This window comes from Oryctolagus cuniculus, chromosome 19 (assembly GCF_051225735.1).
Source record: "Oryctolagus cuniculus isolate XC-2025 breed Fujian yellow rabbit chromosome 19, ASM5122573v1, whole genome shotgun sequence".
NCBI classification, from domain to species: domain Eukaryota; kingdom Metazoa; phylum Chordata; class Mammalia; order Lagomorpha; family Leporidae; genus Oryctolagus; species Oryctolagus cuniculus.
Window position 1 is genome coordinate 22,535,162 of NC_142885.1, and position 23,477 is coordinate 22,558,638.

Below are 23,477 nucleotides of genomic sequence, written 5' to 3' on the forward strand. Positions count from 1 at the left end.
TTTCTCCATTATCTATAGAAAATATATATTATAACATATAACATTTTATATATGCATATATATACACAAATCACCTGCCATGTGGGCAGGGCAAAATACATACTTTCATAACAGAACTATAATGTACTTCTCAAGTATGAATAATATATACATAATATATGGTATACAGTATTTACAAAATACAAAATATAATGCAAGCTGTTTATATATAGCTTTTTAAACTCATCTTTTGTACTTTTACACTGCAACAAGGCAGCTTTCCAGATCTGCACCAACTTCCAAGAGTCCAGGGCGTTGGGAAAAACTATGTTTTACATATGTATTGAAATCTGAAATCTTAAGTTTGAATTTCAGCAGTGTTTTCAAGTGCATGGCCATCAGCTCCCCATTTTGGTTGGAATTTTCAACAGGGCTTCCCATCCAGTGACTAGGAGGCTCTGGAAGAACAGTAGGAGATGGTGGATCACTAAATTTCATGCCAGCATAATTTTACTTTTGGCTCACTTCAGTTAGAAATGCTGATTTCTTCAAATGCATGTTTTTAATATTCTCTGTATTTTTAAAAGGCTTTTTTTCCTGCTTCTGAATTCTATCAGATGAAACAGAGTCCTGCTGTAAGTTACTTTCATTTCTTTTTTTGGCAGGAGTGATCTTGGTTACTGGCAACTTAGGTTTGCTTTTCTGTCTGTTTAATTTTGGTTGTTCCCTCACGTGTATACCATTAACAAGCTGGCGGTGGGAAAGGGTAACTCTCTGATTTTCCCATCTTTGATTTTTTTTTTTGACAGGCAGAGTGGACAGTGAGAGAGAGAGACACAGAGAGAAAGGTCTTCCCTTTGCCGTTGGTTCACAATCCAATGGCTGCTGCGGCCGGCATGCTGCGGCCAGCACACCGTGCTGATCTGATGGCAGGAGCCAGGTGCTTATCCTGGTCTCCCATGGGGTGCTGGGCCCAAGCACTTGGGCCTTCCTCCACTGCATTCCCTGGGCAGCAGAGAGTTGGCTTGGAAGAGGGGCAACCGGGACAGAATCCGGTGCCCCGACCGGGACTAGAACCCAGTGTGCCAGTGCTGCAAGGCAAAGATTAGCCTATTGAGCCACGGTGCCGGCCCCATCTTTGATTTTAAAACCTCTTCTCTGAGCAGCAGTTGGCCAGGTGCTGCGGGTCACAGTGGCCCAGGGACCAGGTTCGCTCCCTCAGTTGGCTTGCCGTCCCAGGAGCCAGGCACAAGACAGTGGCCTGGCCTGGGATCTCCTGCACCCTATGTCCTGCCACCCGGCTGGGCCACCCTCCAGCATGTCGGTGCTGCGATACTGGTGGAAGCGGCCAGACAGCTGACCAGCCAGGCTGACCCATACTTGTTTCACCACTTCTTCTGTACCGCCTGAAGGGTGCCTCCCCCATCATGGGGTGAAGGTGCCTCCCCCATTGCAGGGCTGCAGTTAGGCAGAGCTACTGGAGCGCGAGGTTGGGGGATCACACAGGAGCTGTCTCCCCCTAGGAAGTGAGGGAGGAAGAGGGTCAAGGTCAGCACCCGGGAGTCCAGGATCCAGGGTAAAGGCAGCGGAGCTGTGGTCACCATCAGGAGGGTCCTGGAGTAACCACTAGCAGAAAAGCCAAGCAGCGCAACCAGGCCATCCAGGATGAAGGGCTCCTGCTGCTGGACAGAGACAAAGGTCAGAGTGCTAGGAAGCAAGTGGCTCAGCAAAAAGAGTAAGAAGAGGGGGAGGAAGTGAAGCCAGTGTGATTCCAGGGCGGTGGTGGTGGCTTCTGCTGCGAGAGCCAGAAAGAAGCGCAGACCACGGGGACGGTGGCAGAGCAGCAACAGTGATTCATGTCTGACCACAAAGGAATAAGATTCTTCTGTTTGGATAATTCCACAAAAACATGGCCTGTAACCAACACACTGTGAAATGAACAACAGATCACTGAAGAAACCAGAAGTTAAGTCTAAAACTATCTTGAAATAAACAAACAATATTGGAGACACAAAATCTCAAATCTTGGGAACACAGCAAAAGCAATAATAACAAATTTATAGTAAGAAGCAACTAGATTTCTAAAAGCAAAATTTTCAAATAAACAACCTAACAAAGCATCTCAAAAACCCTGAAAAGAACAAAACAAAAATTAGTAAAAGAATAGAAATATCCATGATAGAAAAATAACAAATGAAATAGAGTCTAAAAAATACAAATGTCCAGTGAAATGAAGAATTGTTTTCTTGCAAATATCAAGAAACACAACAAACTTGTGGCTGGAATGACCAAGAAAAGAAAAGAAGAATGCAGGCCAGTGCGGGTCTGGGGTGTCTGGGACTGTGGGCCTGGTGGAGATGAACCCTGCAGCATGGGGTGGGGTCTGGGCCTGCTCGGTGCCAGGCTGCGACCCCGCCTTCCTCACCCACTCTGACACCTTCTCTGAGCCTCATCCAACCCACAAATGGGGCCTGCCAGCGGGAGAGAGAGGACAAGACCCAGGCGAGGGCTCCCCAGCAGGACGGGGAGGAAGCGGCTGGGTATGGGTCCCTTCATTCCTTCATTTGATCATTCATCCGTCCTTTCCTGGAGCTCCCTGGGGTCAGTCACCAAGGCCATCACAGCCCCTGCCTTCGTGGGTCAGACGCCAAGCGCTGAGGGGGAGGCCGGGATGGGGGAGGGGGAGGGGGGACATGACTCCCAGCAGACTGAGGTAGGTACGGAGGAGCTGGGCTGGGAGGGCCGTTCCTGGGGTCTGGTGACCAGGTGAGGGGGTGGCTGCTGAGAGCTGGGAGTCGGGGTGGGGGCGGCTGTTGAGAGCTGCTAGTTGAGGTGGCGGTGGTGTCTGACGCCTACTTTAGGGGGCTCTTTCTGGACACTAGAAGTTGAGGTGGAGGTGGGAAGCCACGTCAGTCACGGCACGGTGGCTCATGGCTTGTGCTGCGGCCAGGCTGGTGGCCGGCGTGGCCAGGGTCCAGGGATGACTCTGTGTAGCTGAGGCTGGGGTGTGTTGAGGGGGGAGCAGCTGCCTCTGCTATGGGCCCCACTCTTCCCAGGCCCTGCCCTGGAGGGGGCACCCATCACCTGGCCACATGTGGTGCAGATACTCGGCTGCCCAGAGGCCCTGGGTCTCAAACCAGGAGAGCAGACAGCTGGCTGAGTGTGGCCTCACCCTGTGCCCTGCTGGAGGAAATCAGAGACGAGTGCAGCCTCCACCCCAGCTCCTCTTGGCCAGAGCCCAGGGACAACAAGGGCAGGGGGCAGGGGAATGACTGCGGCTCTGAGGCCTCGGGACTTCTCCCATGGGGCCTGGATGGGGTGAGGGTTTACAGGCCTGGATGGGGTGAGGAAGCTGTGAAATCAGTGGCCTTGGCAGAGATGGAGGTGGGGAGACCAGGACTGAGGACGTGCCTGGCTGGGCCCAGCCAATCCCTCCTGGAAAGGCCCAGGAACTCAGCCACAGTGAGGGAGCAGAGACCTGGCCATTGGGGGACTGAGGAATGTTCTTGGCTTCCTCTGGGCCTGTTGCACTGTGTCTTGTTTTCTGGGAAACAAATGCAGGGTTCCAAGCCCCTTCCCGCATGCACGGAGGCTGGTGTGTGTCAGCAGGCCCTCAAGGCCACAGAGCCCCCTGCGGCAACCCCAGCCCCTGGTGCCCCCACAAGTGCCCTTGACCGTGACCTAGGCCTGGTGCTGCCCTGCCCTGTGGCTCCTCCTGCTGCTGGCTCAGGCCCGGTGGGAGGTGGAGGTGGTAGCTGCCACTCCCGGGTCCTGGACTGATGGAGCCCCCGGTCCTGCCCCCTGAGTGGCCTCTCAGGAGTTCTTCATGCCCATGGCCCAAGGGTCCTACCCAGGATCCTCTGGGCTTCCTGGTCTGCCATTGTCTCTGCCTTACTTTCCCTGGACTTCTGACCCCTACCCAGCCTTGGGTCTCCCAGCTGGGCTTGAAGCCCCTCGTGACCCCTTCACCCCAGCCCCACCCTGCACCAGCTCGGCTCCAAGCTGGAAGCCCTTCCCTCCATGAGCATGCCTGCCTCTGCCCCGTGGCCATGCCTGCCTCTCCTCGGACATGGTCTCTCCTGCCCCGTGGTCTTTGCCCTCCCTAGCACCACCTGCCCAGGCCGCTTGGAGCTTCTTTCTAGCCGGGGGCCGCCTCTGAGCCTGCCTGGGGGACAGAGGGCCCAAGTGCTGACACCACCTCCAGGAACTCCTGGGCCCTCAATGGGGTGGCTGAGCACAGGAGAGCCTGGGGTGAGGGAGAAACAGCACAGCACAGCCCAAGACCACCGCCCACTCATGGCTGACCAGTGGCCAGCTGCTCCTATGGCCACCATGGTGGGAGGGCCTGATCAAGGGTGGCCCTGGAAACCCAGAGCAGGTGAGGCTCCCCTGGCCCTCTCCTGGTGACCTGCTCTACCCTGGAGACCCCAGCTGGGAGTGGGCTGTTGGTGCCCAGTCTTCCCAAAGCCTGGGGGTCTCCTGGCCTCCCTGAGTGTTAACAGCTCAGTCTCATGAATGCCTATGGCTCCAGGGGCTCCCGGCTGCCTGGCATCCTTGGAAGGCAGCGACTCTGAGGCTGATGGGGTGGGGCAGTGGGCCGAGGGCAGAGGGCTACTGCAGCGTGTGATGCCACAGGGTGACCACACATGGTTTTTGTCTGGGCCCACAGAACACCCAGTGCCAGGGCGACCTGTGTGCCCCCAGGACTGCCCCACTGCCCAATGCTGGCACAGAGGAGGAAGAGACACAAGGAGCGCTCTGTCTTTCTGTTCAGTTTTTCCATAGACCCCCAGGCTGTGCTAAAATAAACCCCTTCTCTGAAAAAAAAAAGAAGAATGCAAAAAAATAATGTCAGAGATACAAAAGAATCTTGCAAAACTGATACCATAGAAAAACAAAGGACTATTAGGAACTATCATAAATAACTATAGAACATGGAAAACCTAAGATAAATAAATATATTTATTGACACATATAATATATCAAAATTGTACCATGAACAAATGGAATACTGGAGTGCACTAATGACTAGTAATAAAATTGAATCAGTAAATCAAACTTCCCAATGAATAAAAACCTAGGACTAGATGGTTTTGCTGCTGAATTCCACTAAAATTTTAGTGAATCGTCTTCTCAAACTTTTCCAAAAAGCAAGAATCCCCCTAAATCTATCTGAAGAGGTAATGTTACCCTAATACCAAAACCAGATAGGGAAACAACAACCAAAAAGGAAACTATAAACCAATGTGCAAAAATCTAAACAAGATATTAGCACATAGAGTATAACAGCACATTAAATTCTCTTCCACCATGATCATGGAAAATTTTTCCAAGAAATGCAAGGATTATTCAACATATAAAATTCAGGAGGTGTAATGCATCAGAATAAAAGAATGAAAGATGAAAATCTTTCATAATCATTTCAATGGATGCAGAAAAAGCATCTGATAGTATTCTACCCCATTCATTAGCAAAATCTCAAAGAAATTAAATATGAGAGGATCAATATAATAAATGCTAAACAAGTCTTGACATACCACAATAGATATCATGCTAAATTGGAAAACACTGAAGATATTTTTTAACTATCTAGCACAAAAGAAGAATATATACTCTCATTGTTCTTAAAAATGTAGTGGAAATCTTAGCCAGAGAAATTAGGAAAAAATAAAAAAAGAGTTAAAAGACTGTATAAGTAGCAAAGAAATAACTCAAAATTTCCCTGTTTGCAGAAGATATGTTTCTGTCTATAGAAAGACCTACAAACTCCACCAAGAGACTATAAGACTTGGCAAGAAATACAATAAAGTTACATGACACAAATTCAAGATACAAAAAGTAGTAGCATTTTGTATACCAATAACAAACTTGTTGATAAAGAAATCATAGAAGTAGTATCATCCATAATAGCTGCTACAAAACAAAATGTTTAGTAATCAATTTAACCAAAGTTATTAATAAACTCTACAGGGAAAATTTCAAAATGTTGATGAAAAAAATCAAAGAAAAAAGAGATATGTCTCCCATGTTCAAGAATTGGAGAGTTTATATTATTAAAAGGTTAACACCACCTAGAGTTAACATACACAATCAATCCCATCTCTGTCAAAATAACAATAGAATTCTTTACATAATGAGAAGAAGCACTTCCTAAAATTCATATGTAAACACACAGGACCCTTAATAGACAAAACAATCTTGAGGAAAAAGAAAACCTCTGGCCGCATCCCTAATTTCCTAATGCATAACTTCAAAAAATACACACAAACATTTGCATATGTTTCTGCAGAACTATGTTTTTTATTACATGTACTCATTATTTAGTAGAGCATTAAGCCTTTGATTATAATGTAAATTTAAAATGTGAACTCAAAAATGCACATAGCTATCATGATGAAAACAGCATGTTTCTGGCATAAAAAGCAAACACATATAACAATGGAATGGGATAGAGATCTGAGAAATAAATACCCAAGTCTATAGCCAAGTAATAAATAGCAGGACTCCCATTAGCAAACACATACTTAGCATTTATTTGGCACCTACTACAGTCCTATTGTCTGCATTTTACAGGGCAGAAAACGGAGGCCCATAGAGGGGAGGAAACACTCTCAGAATTGTTTGCCACTCAGCCTGATGACAAAGCTGTCAATCAGGCTCTCTGCCTAGGCCGGCAATGGGGAAAGGAGATAACTAATTGGAAGGAACTCTTGTCCCAGCATTGCCACCTGTGACTTCAGGCACTCTCCCCTGCTCTATCTGAGCATCTGGTTTCTGTTTTTTCAAAAAGATATATTTAGTTTATTAAGGCAGAGTAACAGAGGGGGCGGGGGCACAGACAGAGAGATCTTCCACTGGCTGCTTTATTCCCCAGTTGCCTGCAGCAGCTGGGGCTTGGGCAGGCTGAAATCAGGAGCCTAGAACTCCACTGGATCTTCCATTGGATGCAAACACTTGGGTCATCATCCACTGCTTTCTGAGGTGCATTAGCAGGGAGCTGGACCAGAAGTGAAGACACCAGGACCAGAACCAGATGATCATGTGCTGTCTATACAAGGGGAGCACAGCACTGCTTACCCCTGAGGTCATGGTGAGACTCTGAAGACAATTTAACAGCACAGAGTTCAGTACAAGCAACCACTGCTACCTACTCCACCTGCTATATGCATGCAAAGCCTAACATGACTGGAGCTGTTCCCTCCAAAGGTCTTGTAAGTACTTAGAGCCCTGGAGAAGGAGGACATTGCCAGGGGAGAGGGATGGGGAAGCTGCTTTCACTTGGTGGGAGGTGCCACGGATAGACCAGCAGGGTGAGGAGGGGCCCTGGGGCCTCCTGGGAGGCCTCTGACTTCCAGCAGAGAGCAGAGTGAGGGGGTGGCAGCCCTTCTTACCAAACATTGGAGAGAGAAATTCTGTTCAGTTCCAGAGATGCCCTGAAAGGGGTCTGAGATGCCCTGAAAGGGTTCATGGGCAAACAGGCATCACTAGAATCATCCACACATTCATCCACCCACACATCTATTCATCACCCATCCAACTAACACCTATGCATCCATTCATCCATCCACCCATCCTTTCATCCACACACCCAGCCTTCTTTTCACCCATCCCTCCATCTATCCATCCATTCACACACATATCCATCTATCCTTCCATCCACATGTTCAACACAGACACTTGTTTGTCCATCTCGTAGATTCATTTCCTAGGCCTGTATGTCCCAGCAGTAGGTTGTGAAATCTAGTTAGGGGGTTGATCAGTATTTTTTAACAATATATACTTAAGCCTCAGGCACAGTGACAGAGAAAGGCAGAGAGAAATCTTCCATCCTTTGTTTACCCCTCCAAACGCTCCCAACAGCCTGGGCCAGGCTGAAAACAAGAGCCTGGAACTCCAGCTGGGTCTCCCATAGGCATCCAGGGCTCTCCTATGGGTGCAGGAACCCAAGCACTTAGGGTCATCTTCCATTGCTTCCCAGGCACTTCAGCAGTAAGCGGGAGAGGAAGTAGAACTGGCCCTCACATAGGAGATGCTAAAGATGCAAAAAGCAGCTTAAACCCACGCTGTGCCACAAATGCCAGCCCCAGCAATTTTATTTAAAAATCAAACATACCAGAAGAGAAAACACCAGAAGCCAGCAGACACAGCAGATATGTATTTCTCTAACTTTTGATTCTGTTTTAGAAATAGGCAGTGTGAACAGTACTGTGACACAAACATGCTTCTTCCTAGAGGCCATGGACAGGACCACGGCCAAGGCTGCCGGATCTAAAGGCCAGTGGGAGAACAAGCACTGTGGAGCAAGGAGGGGGACAGTGGAGGATGTTCACAGTGTGAGACCTCCCTGGACACACTCGTGAGAATTCTGGGTTCAGGGCTGCACAGTCCCCAGAATGGCCCAGCCCATGTCTGTGCATCACTGAAAGGCCACTTCCCCTTGTTCCCAGGGCCCACAAACACGCTCTCAGCGGTGGACGGGAGAGCAGTCAGACATTAGAGACCTCCTTTCCAGCTTCCAGACCTGAGCCCAGGAGATGACTTGAAACACAGCTGCAGGGTCTGTTAAGAAGGGCCCCACTCAGTCTGTGGTGAGCACTGACCCCCACCCACCCATCCAAGGTGAGCTTGACCCTGAGGTGCACTGGATAACAGAGTTGGTGGTGGCAGGACAAGGAGCAGAGCAGCCCCTCCTTCCCTGGCATGGGTGCCTCCACATCAGAGCCCTTGGCAGCAAACAAAAACAACTGAGACAATAAAAATGAAGGAAGAATGTTTCTCTAGCCTCTGTGCACCCATGTCACCATTGTTCCCAGCCCTCAGCACAAGGCCTCAGGCAGCCTTGGGTCCTATGCTGACATGGCAGCCGTCATGCCTGGTCATTGATGGGGATCAGGCATGGTGACTCACGCCAGAGAGAGGTGTGCCGCAGTGCCCCCCTCTCCTGCCAGCACTCCACCACAGCCTGCTCAGCTCACTTCTCACCCTCGCTGCTCAACTCACCTCTCATAGCCCATCTGCAGGAGGGGGCAAGGCGGGGACCGGACACTGGACTTGTACCTACAGGAACTGTCTGGTGTCTGCAGGTGCCAAGAGGAAATGCAAGAGAACAAGTTGCTGAGCAGGCCTCCTGGCTTTGCTGGCTAGAAGCCCTGAACACTGGGCAGACTATGTGTTCCCCGACAGCACCCCTCCCTGGCAGTCTGCATGCTACCACGCACCCCTTGCAAGCAGGTTGGCCCAAGGAGGAGGCCAGGGCCATGGAATCCCAAGGCCATCTTGGAGGACTCTCCCATTCCATCTTAGTCCCTGAGGCATAAGTTAGAGATGAGGGTTGTCTCCTTGGGCAGAGGACTTATAAGTTCTGGTGGCCTGCTCTGGGGCCTGGTGCATAAAGCTACAGCCTACCATCTAGCATCCATATGGGCGACAGTTCAAGTCCCAGCTGCTACATTTTGGATTCAGCTTTCTGCTGTAGTCTGGGAAAACAAGAGTGATGGCCCAAATCCTTGGACCCCTGCACTCCTGTGGAAGATCTGAAAAAATCTCCTGGCTCTGAGCTTCAGATTGACCCAGCTCTGGCCATTGAGGCCATTTGGGGAGTGAACCAATGGATGGAAGACCTCTCTCTCTCTCTCTCTTTCTCTCTCTCTCTCTCACTGTCTACAACTCTACCTGTCAACATAAAAAATAAAAAATAAATTAAAAAATAAAAAATAAAAAAAGTAAGTATCATTGTTACAGAAATCACCTGATAGCAAAACACTTTTAATTAATAAAATCAACCCACTGGTCTCAAACTGTTTTTCTTGTGTGAGAAAAACAAAGATCATCTGTTTTGCCACAAGTTGTAAAAAAATAAAAAAACACCACTAGACAATGAATAAAAAACACTTTTAAATTACTTAAAAATGGCATGCAATCATTTTCATTCAATGGATGTTTTTCAAAACTTCATTCCTTTTAATATTTAAGGGAAAAAAATTCCCCTTAATTTCAAGTTCGTTCATACAGGTAATGAGAATTCACACCACATAAACATCTGCCATGTACAGATGGACACATAGATGAGAAACAGATTTTTAAAAATTCAGGTTATAACCTTTCCTAATTTGATAAGTCAAGTGTACTCCATGGAACCCTGCTGTGCATTGTAGAAGTAAAGATCACAAAACTTCCCTCACTGTATGCAGACACAGGTCCCTACCCCCACTAGTCAGATGCGACCTCCAGTAGTAACTCCCTATCCTAAGTGACAATAAAACCCTAAAGATTTACGAGTAAGTGTTCCTATTAAGACATGACTTTGATGCTACAAGCACATTATTAAGTCCATCTAATCCAAATTGCCACAGAGGTCTTTTAAAGCAATCACAATAATCTGGAAATATTCAACAACAAGAGTTATTCTTTTTCTCCAAGAAAAGGTTAAAGCATTAGTCATCTCTACTTTTCAAGCTACCTGAAATGGAATAATAAACATTTAAAAAATAATAATAAAAAGGAAAACTCCCTCCAATAAGGATCTGCAAGAGGTAGAAATTTAAAGCAGTATACACTGTTTAAGCTCCATCAACCAGGGAACAAAATGGTGTTAATCCGAAACTACATTAATGTCTGCTGCTTACAATATTGAAGACACAGACCATGGGTAGTAATTTAGCCCTAAATTTCATATTCAAAATTTCCATATATTAATATCATTATGATAGTTTTCACTACTATATAATTGTTTTAACAAAAAAGTACTTGTTTTCATAATCCCGATAATCTAAAGACATTATTGGAAAAACCACACTGACAAACTCTATATCCATTTAGCTTATAATTATACATTTTAAATAGGCAGATTTTATTCTTATTTCCTCAGGTTCATAATATTACCTTTAAAAAAGCTTCTGTGCCTCACTTACAATATTGAGATCTCATACATTTCAAAGTGTTCCATTATGAGTATGTGTTCATCAAGTGTTCAGTTTAGTGTGTCTCAAAGTCTTAATTTCTCAGTTACCTGAATGCATCTTACTGAACTGTAATGCTATTAAATTTAGCATCATCTCATGTTACTTAGAGGTTAAGGAGTGAGAGTGACTGCAAATGGACACAAGTCTTCTTTATAGGGAATGAAAAAGTTCAAATAAGACTGTAATGAGAACTGTACAACCACAGATTTACAAAAAGGTCATTGAATTATACACTTAAAAATGATGAATTTTATGATATACAAATTACATCTCAAAAAGTTTCTCCTCAAAAGCATAATTCAATTATCTAACAGGGAGAATTCTTGGCATAAAATAATATTCTGATTAGTGTATATAAATAAAGTTTGGAATTCTCTAGAACAAAAAATAACAATCATTATCTGGCAATTATATATGTGTATATTATAGAATATTTTACTTGTTGTTTAAATGTTTTATATATTTTCTGCACTGAATGTGTGACATTCGTAAAACAAAAACGGTATTTTAATTAAAATAATGAGTGATTCATTAAATAACCCTGCAGTATGTGATGTGGGAAAAGTCAGGTAGACAGTTCATGAGCTGGAGACCACACCTCCCCCACACCCATGCAGCACTGTCAACACACCTGTCAATCCAATGACCCCACCCCAGGATGTACCTTCTCTTACCTGGGATCTGGGGGTAGTACTCTGTAACCACTCCTCTTTTCAAAACTCATAAAAAAAACCTTATAAATGGAGGGGGCTCTCTCTCCCTCTCTCTCTCTGTCCCTTCATGGCCCATGGCAAGCAGGGTATGGAAGTCCCTCTTTACGATTCCTGGCCCACTCTCCCTAAACAAAGCCCTCATACCCTTGTGTATTCATCTCACTCCACAGATAAACCTTATCACACTGCACACAGTGTCTGTGCCTGTACTTAAAATTCTTCTCTAAGTAAAAGGCAAGATGCTGGAAGAGGAAATTTAGCCCTATCCTAGTCCACAAAACATGGAAGGCCTTTTAAAATAAGACAGACAAAATGCAAGTCTAAAGCACCCTGCTAAGTTTTCCATATAAAATATGTTGTGTCCTTTTCCAATTAGGATTGGTGATAACCCAGGCTGTTGACCTAAGCCAGGACTGGTCCTCACATTTTCACTTTCACCTGAATATTATTTAGAAACAGGTTTGACCCAAATTTGAGAAATAAAGGTAAGTACTATTTTAATAGCTTAACTTTTATTTCCTTTAGCACACAGCCACAAACAATATCAGACCCCCATGAGAACCACGAACAAGAACTGAGAGAGGCTGCCTGTCATGGATAGAGTCTGTCCCATTCCCTTTGGGGCTATTCTGACTTCAAGCCCTGCTGTATCTTCTGATACTTCAATTTCATACCTAGGAGAGTCCAGTTCTGGGGTGCTTCTTCCATACAAAAACACTTAACTAGAATCCAACACCACTGTGTTGTCAACACTGTTGTGTTTTGTTACTTACTATTTATGCTGAAGTATTCTTTTGTGGAAATATTATTTTCCTTTTGTAATAGTGATAAAATGCATCCTAATTAGAAAAAAAGCCCTGTGTGATTTCACTGGTTTCAAACTTGCTTTCAGTCTTGTTTCATACATAGAAATGCTAAATTTTTATGATTGTACTGTACGTGCTTAAAAGTCACCTTTCTTACTACTACAAACTATGGAATATGTAGTTAAAATGGTCTGCTATACAAATCATCTGTGTCCTTACTGACACTTCATCTGAACATTATATTCACTCTTGAGCAGAATGTAAAAATTTCCCATTCTGCTTGTGTACTGTTTTCCTCACCAACTTTTGTCATTTTTTCTTTGTATATTTTGCAGCCAATAATATGAGATACATACATTTTACATTTTTAGGTACATTGTTACATCAAGGATTTAGCTTCTCCAAAACTGATTTTATTTTTCTGAATTGAGCTGAGATAAAATGGAGTCCTATGGTGATGTAATCATGCCACAGGGAAGCCAGGAGCTTCTGTTTGGCAGATGATTGAGGGTATACGAATTCTGTGAACTCGAAATCCAGTATACATTTGAGATTACCTACCAAAATCTCAATCTCAAGGAAAGCCAGGATATTTCTTGTCCAGCACTGTTTTAGGGGTACCTCTTAGAATTCCAATCAAATCCTACAGGTTTTACTAGGAATCAACCCTACTGGGAGATACTGCACTCACTTGGTTTTTTTGCAATGCCAAATACTTCTCTTATTTTAAACATTTATTAATTATTTTTAGTTGAAAGTCAGATTTACATAGAGAGAGAAGGAGATGCAGAGAGAGAGAGAGAGGTCTTCCATCCACGGGTTCACTTCCCAATTGGCTGCAACAGCCAGAGCTGTGCCAAATAAAGCCAGGAGCCAAGCACAAACTCTGGGTTTCCCACGCAGGTGCAGGGACCCAAGGACTTGGACCATCTTCTACTGCTTTCCCAGGCCATATCAGAGAGCTGGACAGGAAAGTGGAGCAGCTCGGTCTTGAACTGGCACCCATGTGTGATGCCAGCACTGCAGGCGGTGGTGGTTTAACCCACTACACCACAACACCAGCCCGCAAATATTTCTCAATCTACTTACTGACTTTATGTTTTCAAGGCAAAGGCAAAAATGGAAAAACAAGCTTCACGTCTTTCTCCAAAGTGAGGTACTTTACAATTTGTGTGGGTGAGTATGTGACACAGTGGTTAAGCTGCTACTATGAATGTCTATCTCCTATATCACAGTGTTGGTTCATATGCCAGATACTCTGTTTCTGACCCAGCTTCACACTAACTGCAAGCCCTGGAAGGTTGTGGTCCTGACACAAGACTCACATACTTGTGTTCTGCCATCTCTGTGGGAAACTCCAGGCTCCTGGCCTTGTCCTCTATCAGCCCAGTTATTGCAGGCATCTTGGCAGTGAACCATCAGATGGAGGAGCTCTCTCTTTCTCTCTCTTTTCTTTGAAGTATGCACATGTGCTCTGCAGATCACATAAGTAAAAATAAGCACTAAAATGTTTTCATAATCATAATAAAGATCTCACAAATGTATGGATATCAAAAATTTCTGAACCAAATTAAAGCTATTTCTTAATTACATCTTTCACATACTACTGAAATACATTCAAGCAACAGGCACAACCTTAGAGTCTCAGGATCTTATATTCAATCGCTCTTTAATATTTTGATTTACATGTCGCATATTTTAATAAAAAATTATGGCTGGAATCAGTCATTCCACATCCCTCTGCCCATTTTAATGGAAAGAAGATGTCAAGCATCTATTGACCAATTTTGATATTTTTCAAGATTGATTTCCTTATTTGAAAGGCAGAGAAACAGAGAGAAAGAGGCAGAGAGAAAAAGCGAGAGAGAGAGAGAGAAAGCGAGCGAGTGAGAGAGAGAGAGAGAAAAAAAGTTTTCCATCTGCTGGTTCACTCCCAGACAGCCGCCATGAGCCAGGAGCCAGGAGTTTCTTCCAGGTATCCCACATGGGTTCAGGTGCCAAAGTACTCTGTCCATCTTCTACTGCTTTCCTGGGCCACAGCAGAGAACTGGATTGGGTGTGCAGCAGCCAGGACTCGGACTAGTATCTATATGGTATGCCAGCACTGCAGGCAGCAGCTTTACCTGCTAAGCCACAGTGCTGGCCCCCAATTTTGATATTTTGATTTATATAAACCTGAAGATAGTTTGCACTACAAGAACCAGACTGGGTGACTAGGGCATAATATGCAGTATCACTCTTGCATTCTCTGTGGGAAATGCAGGTGTCCCTTCTGTGTCCTGCAGCTCTAGGACTGTGCCTTTTGGTGCTAGAATTCCTGGAAAAACTCATACGCACTGGTGGGATCTGAAGGCCCCAGTGTGAATTCCTCCAATTCAGGCCAGCACCTGCCAGTCCACAATCTCTAACATAACTCATAATCTCTTGTGAGACCTACATAAAAACTCTTGGGCATTCTGTAGCACTCTGACTGGGACTTTTGGTTTCTTAAGTTCCAGCAATACCTGTTATCCCCCATAATGCCTAGGGAAGGACCTAATAGCATGACACTAATCCAGGCCTGGATCTTCTAGGGCACAAAACCTAGTATAACTTGAAACCACAATGTGGGAGCTGCATAAGTAGCCCTCTGATTCCTGTAGTTCTGGTACTGTGCGGTGTTAGTTATAGTCCCAGACTGACATGAGTCCCACCTCAAGGAATCTGGTGAGAATCTTGCAACTCAGAGTCTGTGACTGTCCCATAAGTCTCAGGGACAAGTGTACTTGTCTCCCATGGCCTGGGAAAGGTTCTATCTGCTAATCCATGCTGCTAATTCTGGCTCGTACCTGCTAGTACATACTGAGACTTGAGTAGGGTAACATTGAGTCTTACAGTCTTACATTGAGCCATATTCCAGAGTCACCTGTGTCCATCTGGTGAAAACTGGAGAAGATACCACTTGCATTCAAGTGTTCTACATCCATACTTGCCAGTGCTCATAATCCATCATAACCTGTGCATGAAAGATGAGACCTGGGGAAGAACAGTACTGCATCCTGAAAGATTGGGACTGAAACTCTTGGTTCTAAAGGTCTCAGAACACAAGTGTCTTCCCTATGGGATTGGGGAAGATCCTTTGTGCCTTCCGGTAGTTCAGGTTCATGGGTGCCCATGCAGAAATCTCAGCACTATGTTGTGGGACCTAGTAAAATAAACAACTCTTGCTTCCCTTCAGGTCCAGAACTGTGATAATTTGTACTCTATCCCCCAGAGTTAGTTACCTGAAACTGTCATGTGAGACCAAGAAAAGACCCTACTACTTGCCTTCTAATGTTCCAGACACCTACCTCTCAGAGCACAATCACCAATAGAACTGTATTTACTCTGTGAGGATTGGGCAATTTCTCCTTCATATTCCCTAGTGCTGGCACTAGGATTTTTGTGCTACGAACATGAGCATCAACAATGCCCATACAAAAGAAACTGTGGATGGTCATAGGGACATACACAGAATGAGGTAACAAGTACTGGTGCCAAAAGCCCCAGCAGCACTCAGGCCTGCCCAAACGGAAAACAGGACAACCTCCTCTCTGCCCACAGTACCAGGATTGTGGCTACTTCCATCCCATACCCCAAAGTGACTGACATCAACTCCCCACGATCTGCAGAAATTCACCATTGGAAACACACATACACTTCAAAGTTATATTACTACCTCCATGAACTTCTGCAGGCTAGACAATTATGGCATTCACAGACACTGCTGATATTCAAAACAACATAAGAAATCATTCAGAGGTTTCATTTCTGAGCTCACTAGAAACAAGGCCAAAGCAACAACCAAATTACACCTGCATTCAATCTAAACAAAATTATTTTCCAATGAGAGTTACTCCACAAAGATCAAGTGTTATATAAGATGCACAGATAGCAACATGAGGACAGAGGAAATACTGAATAGACAAGGAATCATGAAACCTCCAATGGAGCACACAATAGTTTTCCAGAAATAGATCATGATTTTAAGAGAATCTATGAAATACCTGAAAAACAATTCAAAACAGTGATCCTAAGGAAACTCAACGAGATGCAAGAGCACATTGACAGTTAAAATAAATGAGAAAAACAATGCACACTGTGAATAAGAAAAACAACACAAATCAAGAAATCACTGGGGACTGGCACTGTGGTGGAGTGAGTAAGTTGTTGCCTGTAATGCTGGAATCACATGTGGGTGCAAGTTTGATTCCCAGCAGCCCTACTTCCTATCCAGAAAACTAGTAATTAAGCAAATACTCATGTTACAGTAATACCCGAAGGAAAAGTAGGAAAGGGGCACCCATCTGGGTGCCAGCTCGAGTTCTGGCTGCTCCACTTCCAATCCAGCTCTCTGCTATGGCCTGGGAAAGCACTAGAAGATGGACCCCTGCATCCACGGAGGAAGCTCCTGGCTTCTGGGTTGGAGGGGCCCAGCCTTGGCTGTTTTTGGAGAGTGAACCAAGAGATTAAAGGTGACACACACCTCTCCCCCCTCCCTTTGCCTCTGCCTCTCTGTGACTCTGCCATTCAAATACATACATAAAGGGCTGATGCCATGGCTCACTTTGTTAATCCTCCACCTGTGGTGCTAGTATCCCATATGGGCACCAGGTTCTAGTCCCAGTTTCTCCTCTTCCAGTCCAGCTCTCTGCCGTGGCCTGGGAAGGCAGTGGAGGATGGCTCAGGTGCTTGGGCCCCTGAACCCACATGTGAGACCAGGAGGAGGCACCTGGCTCCTAGCTTTAGATTGGCGTACCACCATCCATGGTGGCCATTTTGGGGGTGAACCAACGGAAGGAAGACTTTCTTTCTGTCTCTCTCTCTCACTTGTCTAACTCTATCTGTCAAATAACTAACTTAACTAACTAAAAACAAATACATACATAAATCTTTAAAAAAAACTGTTGAGAAATATATTATGATGAAATTGTCAACTTAAGGATAAGGAGAATATCCATAAGACAGAGAAAAGTCTCAAGTTACACACACAAGAAAACAACTGGACACACAGCAGATGTCTCAGCAGATGTCATAGAGACCAGAAGAGAAAAAGATGAAAAAAAATCAAATACTTGAAAGAAAATATTTCCAACCAGGTCTATTACATCCAGTGAAACAATGCTTTGGAAGTGAAAGAGAAAGTTTTTCCCAGAGGAGAAAACCCTGAAAAAATTCACCACTGGACCAGTACTACAAGAAATCCTAAATGGACTCCTACATTAGAAATAACCTTCATGAAAACATACAAGAGAACTAAATTCACTAATAGATGTACAAAATAAGAAAAAAGAGGATTCAACCTTATAAAGCAAGACTACCAATATACTAAATAATAAAAATAATAGAGGCAGAAATTGAGAAATAAAGCAATCACTAATCAATTGAAAAAATGGCAGGACTTTCTTTTTTAAACTTTTTTTTGGACAGGCAGAGTGGACAGTGAGAGAGAGAGAGATAGAGAGAAAGGTCTTCCTTTGCCATTGGTTTACCCCCCAGTGGCCACTGCGGCCGGCACGCTGTGGCCAGTGCACCGCGCTGATCCAAAGCCAGGAGCCAGGTGCCTCTCCTGGTCTCCCATGCGGGTACAGGGCCCAAGCACCTAGACCATCCTCCACTGCACTCCCGGGCCACAGCAGAGAGCTGTCCTGGAAGAGGGGCAAACAGGACAGAATCCAGTGCCCCGACCGGGACTAGAACCTGGTATGACGGCGTCTCACGCGGAGGATTAGCCTATTGAGCTGCTGCGCTGGCCAGGACTTACTTTTTATCTATCAATATCTAGCTTGGATATTAATGATTTAAATTCTACAGTAAAAAGAAAAAGTTTGGTCAAGTAACTTTTTAAAAAGTATGACCCAACTTTATATTCCTACAAGAAACTTACTTCACAGGTAAAGTTACACAAAGACAGAAACTGACTAATGAGAAAAAGATTTACGATACAAGTAGAAAACACAAACTGTAATAGTATACTCATATCATAGTATACTCATATCAGACAAAGGACTTTACATCAATATCTGTAAAACAAATACAAAGGACATTATATATTGACAAGAGACCCAATTCAGCAAGAAGACACAACAGTCTTAAAAATGCATACACCTAACACAGTAACATCCAAATATATCAAGCAAATATTATTTTAACAAAAGAAACAGACTCCACTACAGCACAGTGGGGGACTTTAATTGTTAACAATGGACAGAATATCTCAGCAGAACATCAATGAAGATCCAAAAGAGTTAAAACATACCATACAGCCAAGATCCTAATGATCCTATTAAATAGTTGCACATTCTTCTCACCAAATCATGGAACACTTTCCAGGACAGACCATATATTAGACAAATCTAGTATCAATAAAGTTTAAAAACTGAAATCATACCATGACTGTTCTCTAACAAGACAGGAAAAAACTGGAAATCAACAAAAATGAAAGAAAATATCCAAATATATGGAAATTGAACAACATACTCCTAAATGTCCCATGGGTCACTGAAGAAATTCAAAAGCAAATCCAAAGGACAAGAGCAGAAGTAAATCAAATTGAAACTTTTTAAAAGTATAAAATAAACAAGAAAATAAAAAATTGTTTTAAAAATTAAATAAGAAAACTTTAAAATTGACAAAGCAAAAGGGAGAAAAAATACAATGGATGCCACAGGAATACAAATGTTGGCAAGGAAGTGAACTGTCCAAGTATATTGTAAAAAATTAGAAATCTTGAAGAAATGCATAAACTGGATTCACACTCCCTATCAAGAATAAATCAAGCTGGCGCCGCGGCTCACTAGGCTAATCCTCTGCCTTGCGGCGCCGGCACACTGGGTTCTAGTCCCATTTGGGGTGCTGGATTCTGTCCCGGTTGTCCCTCTTCCAGGTCAGCTCTCTGCTGTGGCCAGGGAGTGCAGTGGAGGATGGCCCAAATGCTTGGGCCCTGCACCCCAGTGGAGACCAGGAGTACCTGGCTCCTGCCATCAGATCAGCACGGCCACTGGAGGGTGAACCAACGGCAAAGGAAGACCTTTCTCTCTGTCTCTCTCTCTCTCACTCTCCACTCTGCCTACTAAAAAAAATAAATAAATCAAATACACAGTATACCTAAACAGACCAACAACAAGTAATGATTTTCAAGCAGTAATTAAAATCCTCCCATCAAATAAAAGTCTAGGACTTGATGGCTTTACAAATGAATTACACAAAACATTTAATGAGGAGCCAATTCCATCAAACACAGAATCTTCTGTACAGCAAAGAAAACCTAATAGAGTGCAGAGACAACCAATAGAGAGGGAAAAAAACATTTGCAAGCTACTAACCCAACAAAGGATTAAAATTCAGATTATATCAGGAACTCAACAAACTCAACAGCAAGCATCCAATCCAGTTAAAAAATGGGCAAGGAACCATAAAAGACAGGTCTCAAAAGAAAAAAAATGCAAAATGACATATATATGATCCTATTAGTAGTCATCAGAGAAATGCAATCTGAGAGAACTGGATAGAGTTCTTGGCTTCCAACTTTGGCCTAGCCCTTCCATAATGTTTGCAGGCTCTGGGGGTGAGGCCAACAGATGAAAACATCTTTCTCTATCTCACACTGCCATTCTAATAAATTAGAATTTAAAGGCATCAATACATTGTATTTGGCATGGCAACTAAAGACATCATTTTGGTGCCAGCATCCAGTTACAGAGTATCTAGGATCAATACCTGGGCGTGAATTCAAATCCAGGTTCCTGCTTATGCATACCCTGGGAAACAACAGAGGATGGCTCAGATATTTGGGCCCTTGCCACTCAAGTGGAGTGATCCAGCCAATGGGAAATTTGTTTTCTTGTCATTCAAAGAAACATAATGAACAATGCTTAAGTAAGTGAATAAATAATTCCACTGGGGCCAAGGTAGCTTGTTTGGGACTGTGCTGGGGCAGCTTTGACATTCGGGGTGCTGGCTGCACATACTCAGGGAGGAATGCCTCTCAGCCTCAGTAGCTCTCTTTTATTCTTAATTGTACACCGTCCATTGAAATAAAGAGGCTCCTGCTGCAGTGTGGTGTTTGACATGCTCTGGACGCCCACTGCAGTAGAAAAAGGGACAGTTTATGTTCACCCTCTGTGCAAACATGGAGCCATCTGTACTTTCCAGACAAATTTGACAGGATCTTGAAGCAGTTCGGTGACAGCTGCCAGCTGCCAAGTCTGTTGCCAAGTGATTTGTAGACTACTTCCTGTCAGGAACACAGCAAGGTTGCCCTTCTCAATGTGCCCCTGTCCAGGCTTTGAGCAGGCTCTGTGTCTCCATCCTCAGCAAGGTGTGTACCTCTGTGTGGACTTCCCCGGTGTCTGAGATACGGCACTTCACCATCTGAGACAGGTGCAGAGGAGCAGCTACTTTCTTAACCATGTCCTGGTGGTGCCTGGCAGCAAGTGAGGGGCAGCCAGCAGTCATCTGGTGCATCCAGTCTCACCATCCCACAACACACAAGACTCTGCATCACCCAGGTGGAGATACAAATGTCTGAAATGATCCCATGAGACCATGTTACTTTTATGCTGCTGCCAGCAACACTCAGCACACAACCTTGAGTATAGGCCTTCCCTTAAGAAGCCTCACGGTCTCACTGGGAGTCTGTTGGGGGACACAGAAAGCAGTGATAAACCAATGGGTGAACCCACGCACTCCATTAGCAATGGCAGTCCACAAGTCTACCAGGGACTACTCTAATTCCCATACAGCAAACAACAGAGAAATTTTCCACAGGTAAACTTTAAGCCTTTTTGACATGCTCTTACATTTATAACATGAAATATACCTCAACACGTCTACTAACAATAACTGAATTCAACAACATTGTAGAATACATGATATTGTGCATGGAAAAATATACACACGCCACCAAAAAATGGTTCAAGATGAAAAACCAATTCAGTAAAGTTACAGGTTATGAAATTGATATACAAAAACAGTAGCTTTTTTATATTCTAATAACCAATTTGCCAAAAATGAAATCTAAAAATGAATCCCATACACAATAGGGACAAAAATAAAACATTTAGGAATAAATGTAACCAATTAAGTGAAAGATATCTACAATGAAAATTCTAAAATGTTAAGAAATAAATCATCAAGGACGCCCAAAATGGAAAAATGTAACTTGCTCATGGATTGGAAGAATTAGTATAATTAAAATACCTGTAAAGCAACCTACAAATTGCATGAAATTACTATCAAACACCAATGACATTTTTTACAGAATGAGAAGATAATCCTAAATTCCATAAGAAATCACAAAATATCAAGAATAGCCAAAATGATCCTGAGTAAAATAAAAAAAAAATCAACTTGGAGGCATCAGAATACCTGACTTCAAAGCTTACTACAAAGCTATAGCAATCAAAGCAGCATGATAGTGGAAATTAATTAATTAATTAATCCAAACAGGTAAAGCCAATTGATTTTTCATGAAACTGCTCAGACTATACACTGAAAAAAAGTATAATCTATTCAATCAGTGGTGCTGCCAAAATTGGATTCACATATGCAGAACTGAGTATTACAGAACTATAAAAAATGAAATCCTGTTATTATCATCAATATCATTGCAACTGGAGGATTTCATGCTCAGTGAAATGACCCTGACACCGAAAGACAAATATTAGATGTTCTCCTTTATACATGGGAGCTAAAATTTTCTTTTAAAAAAATCAGACAACAACAAAAGAAAAACAGAAAAGAAATTAATGCCTGGGTGTATCAGTATTGCTGCAAATATACTTTTGTCAAACTTTCTTTTATATCATTGTCAAATTGTTAAGAATTATATGCTACTATAATTTTAATAATTCATGATCATTTTAAAATTTACTGTGTTATGACTGTAGTAGACATTTTTATAGAAACCTGTGATTTACTAAATATAAATCTCGTGTGTACAACTTTTGGATTATAGCAGTTCTTCCCCCCATACCTGCCCTCAAACCCACAAACCATCCCAACTCCTATTCCTTCTTCCAACCCATTCTTCATTAAGATTCAGTTTTAATTATCTTTATATACAGAATATCAACTCTCTACTAAGTAAAGATTTCAACAGACTGCACCCACACAGACACACAAAGTTTACAGTACTGTTTGAAGACTAGTTTTACCGTTAATTCTCATAGTACAACACATTAAGCACAGAGGTCCTACATGGGGAGCAAGTGCACAGTGATACCTGTTGTTGATTTAACAACTGACACTCTTATATTTGACGTCAGTGATCACCCTAGGCTCTGGGTCATGAGCTGCCAAGCTATGGAAGCCTCTGGAGTCCACAAATTCCAACATTATTTAGACAAGGCCATAATCAAAGTGGAAGTTCTCTCCTCCTTTCAGAGAAAAGGTACTGACCTCTTTGATGGCCCTTTCTTTCCCCCTGGGATCTCATTCTCAGAGATCTTTCATGTGAGAGATTTTTTGCCATAGTTTCTTGGCTTTTCATGCCTAAAATGCTCTCATTGGCTTTTTAGCCAGATCCGAATGCCTTAAGGGCTGGTTCCGAGGCCAGAGTGCTGTTTAGGGTATTTGTCATTCTATGAGTCTGCTGTGTGGCCTGCTTCCCATGTTGGATCATTCTCTCCTTTTTAATTCTGTCTATTGTTTTTAGCAGACACTTGGTCTTATTTATGTGATCCCTTTGACACTTAATGCCATCTAACTAAAGTGATCAGTTTAAGTTCATAACTGATCATAAAGATAGGACTTTTTTTTGTTTGATTATTCTTATTGCCCTTGCCTATATTCTTCCTTACTAGCTGAACTCTTTATTGAGTGGACTATAAAGCTCTTATGAGGTAAATTAAAAAATACACTATTTCAAAAATAATAAAAGATTTAAAAAGAATGACAAACCCTCAATTTTTAAATTTTTCGTTTGTTAAAAATAGTGTACAAATTGAAATGTCTCTGTAGTGATTCTCAAAAACCAATAAAATCTCAAATATGAAAAA

General features: G+C 43.4%; 1 non-coding gene across 1 annotated transcript; it reads right to left on the reverse strand.

Annotated features, from left to right (window-relative positions):
• Positions 1-237: 237 nt before the first annotated feature.
• LOC100358059 (proline-rich nuclear receptor coactivator 1) lies at positions 238-15,425 on the reverse strand. Its single transcript, XR_016225728.1, has 4 exons — positions 15,342-15,425; positions 8,980-9,056; positions 1,102-1,893; positions 238-766 (listed from the first exon to the last, which is right to left on the reverse strand). It is a non-coding gene; the product is annotated as a proline-rich nuclear receptor coactivator 1 (transcript).
• Positions 15,426-23,477: the final 8,052 nt, after the last annotated feature.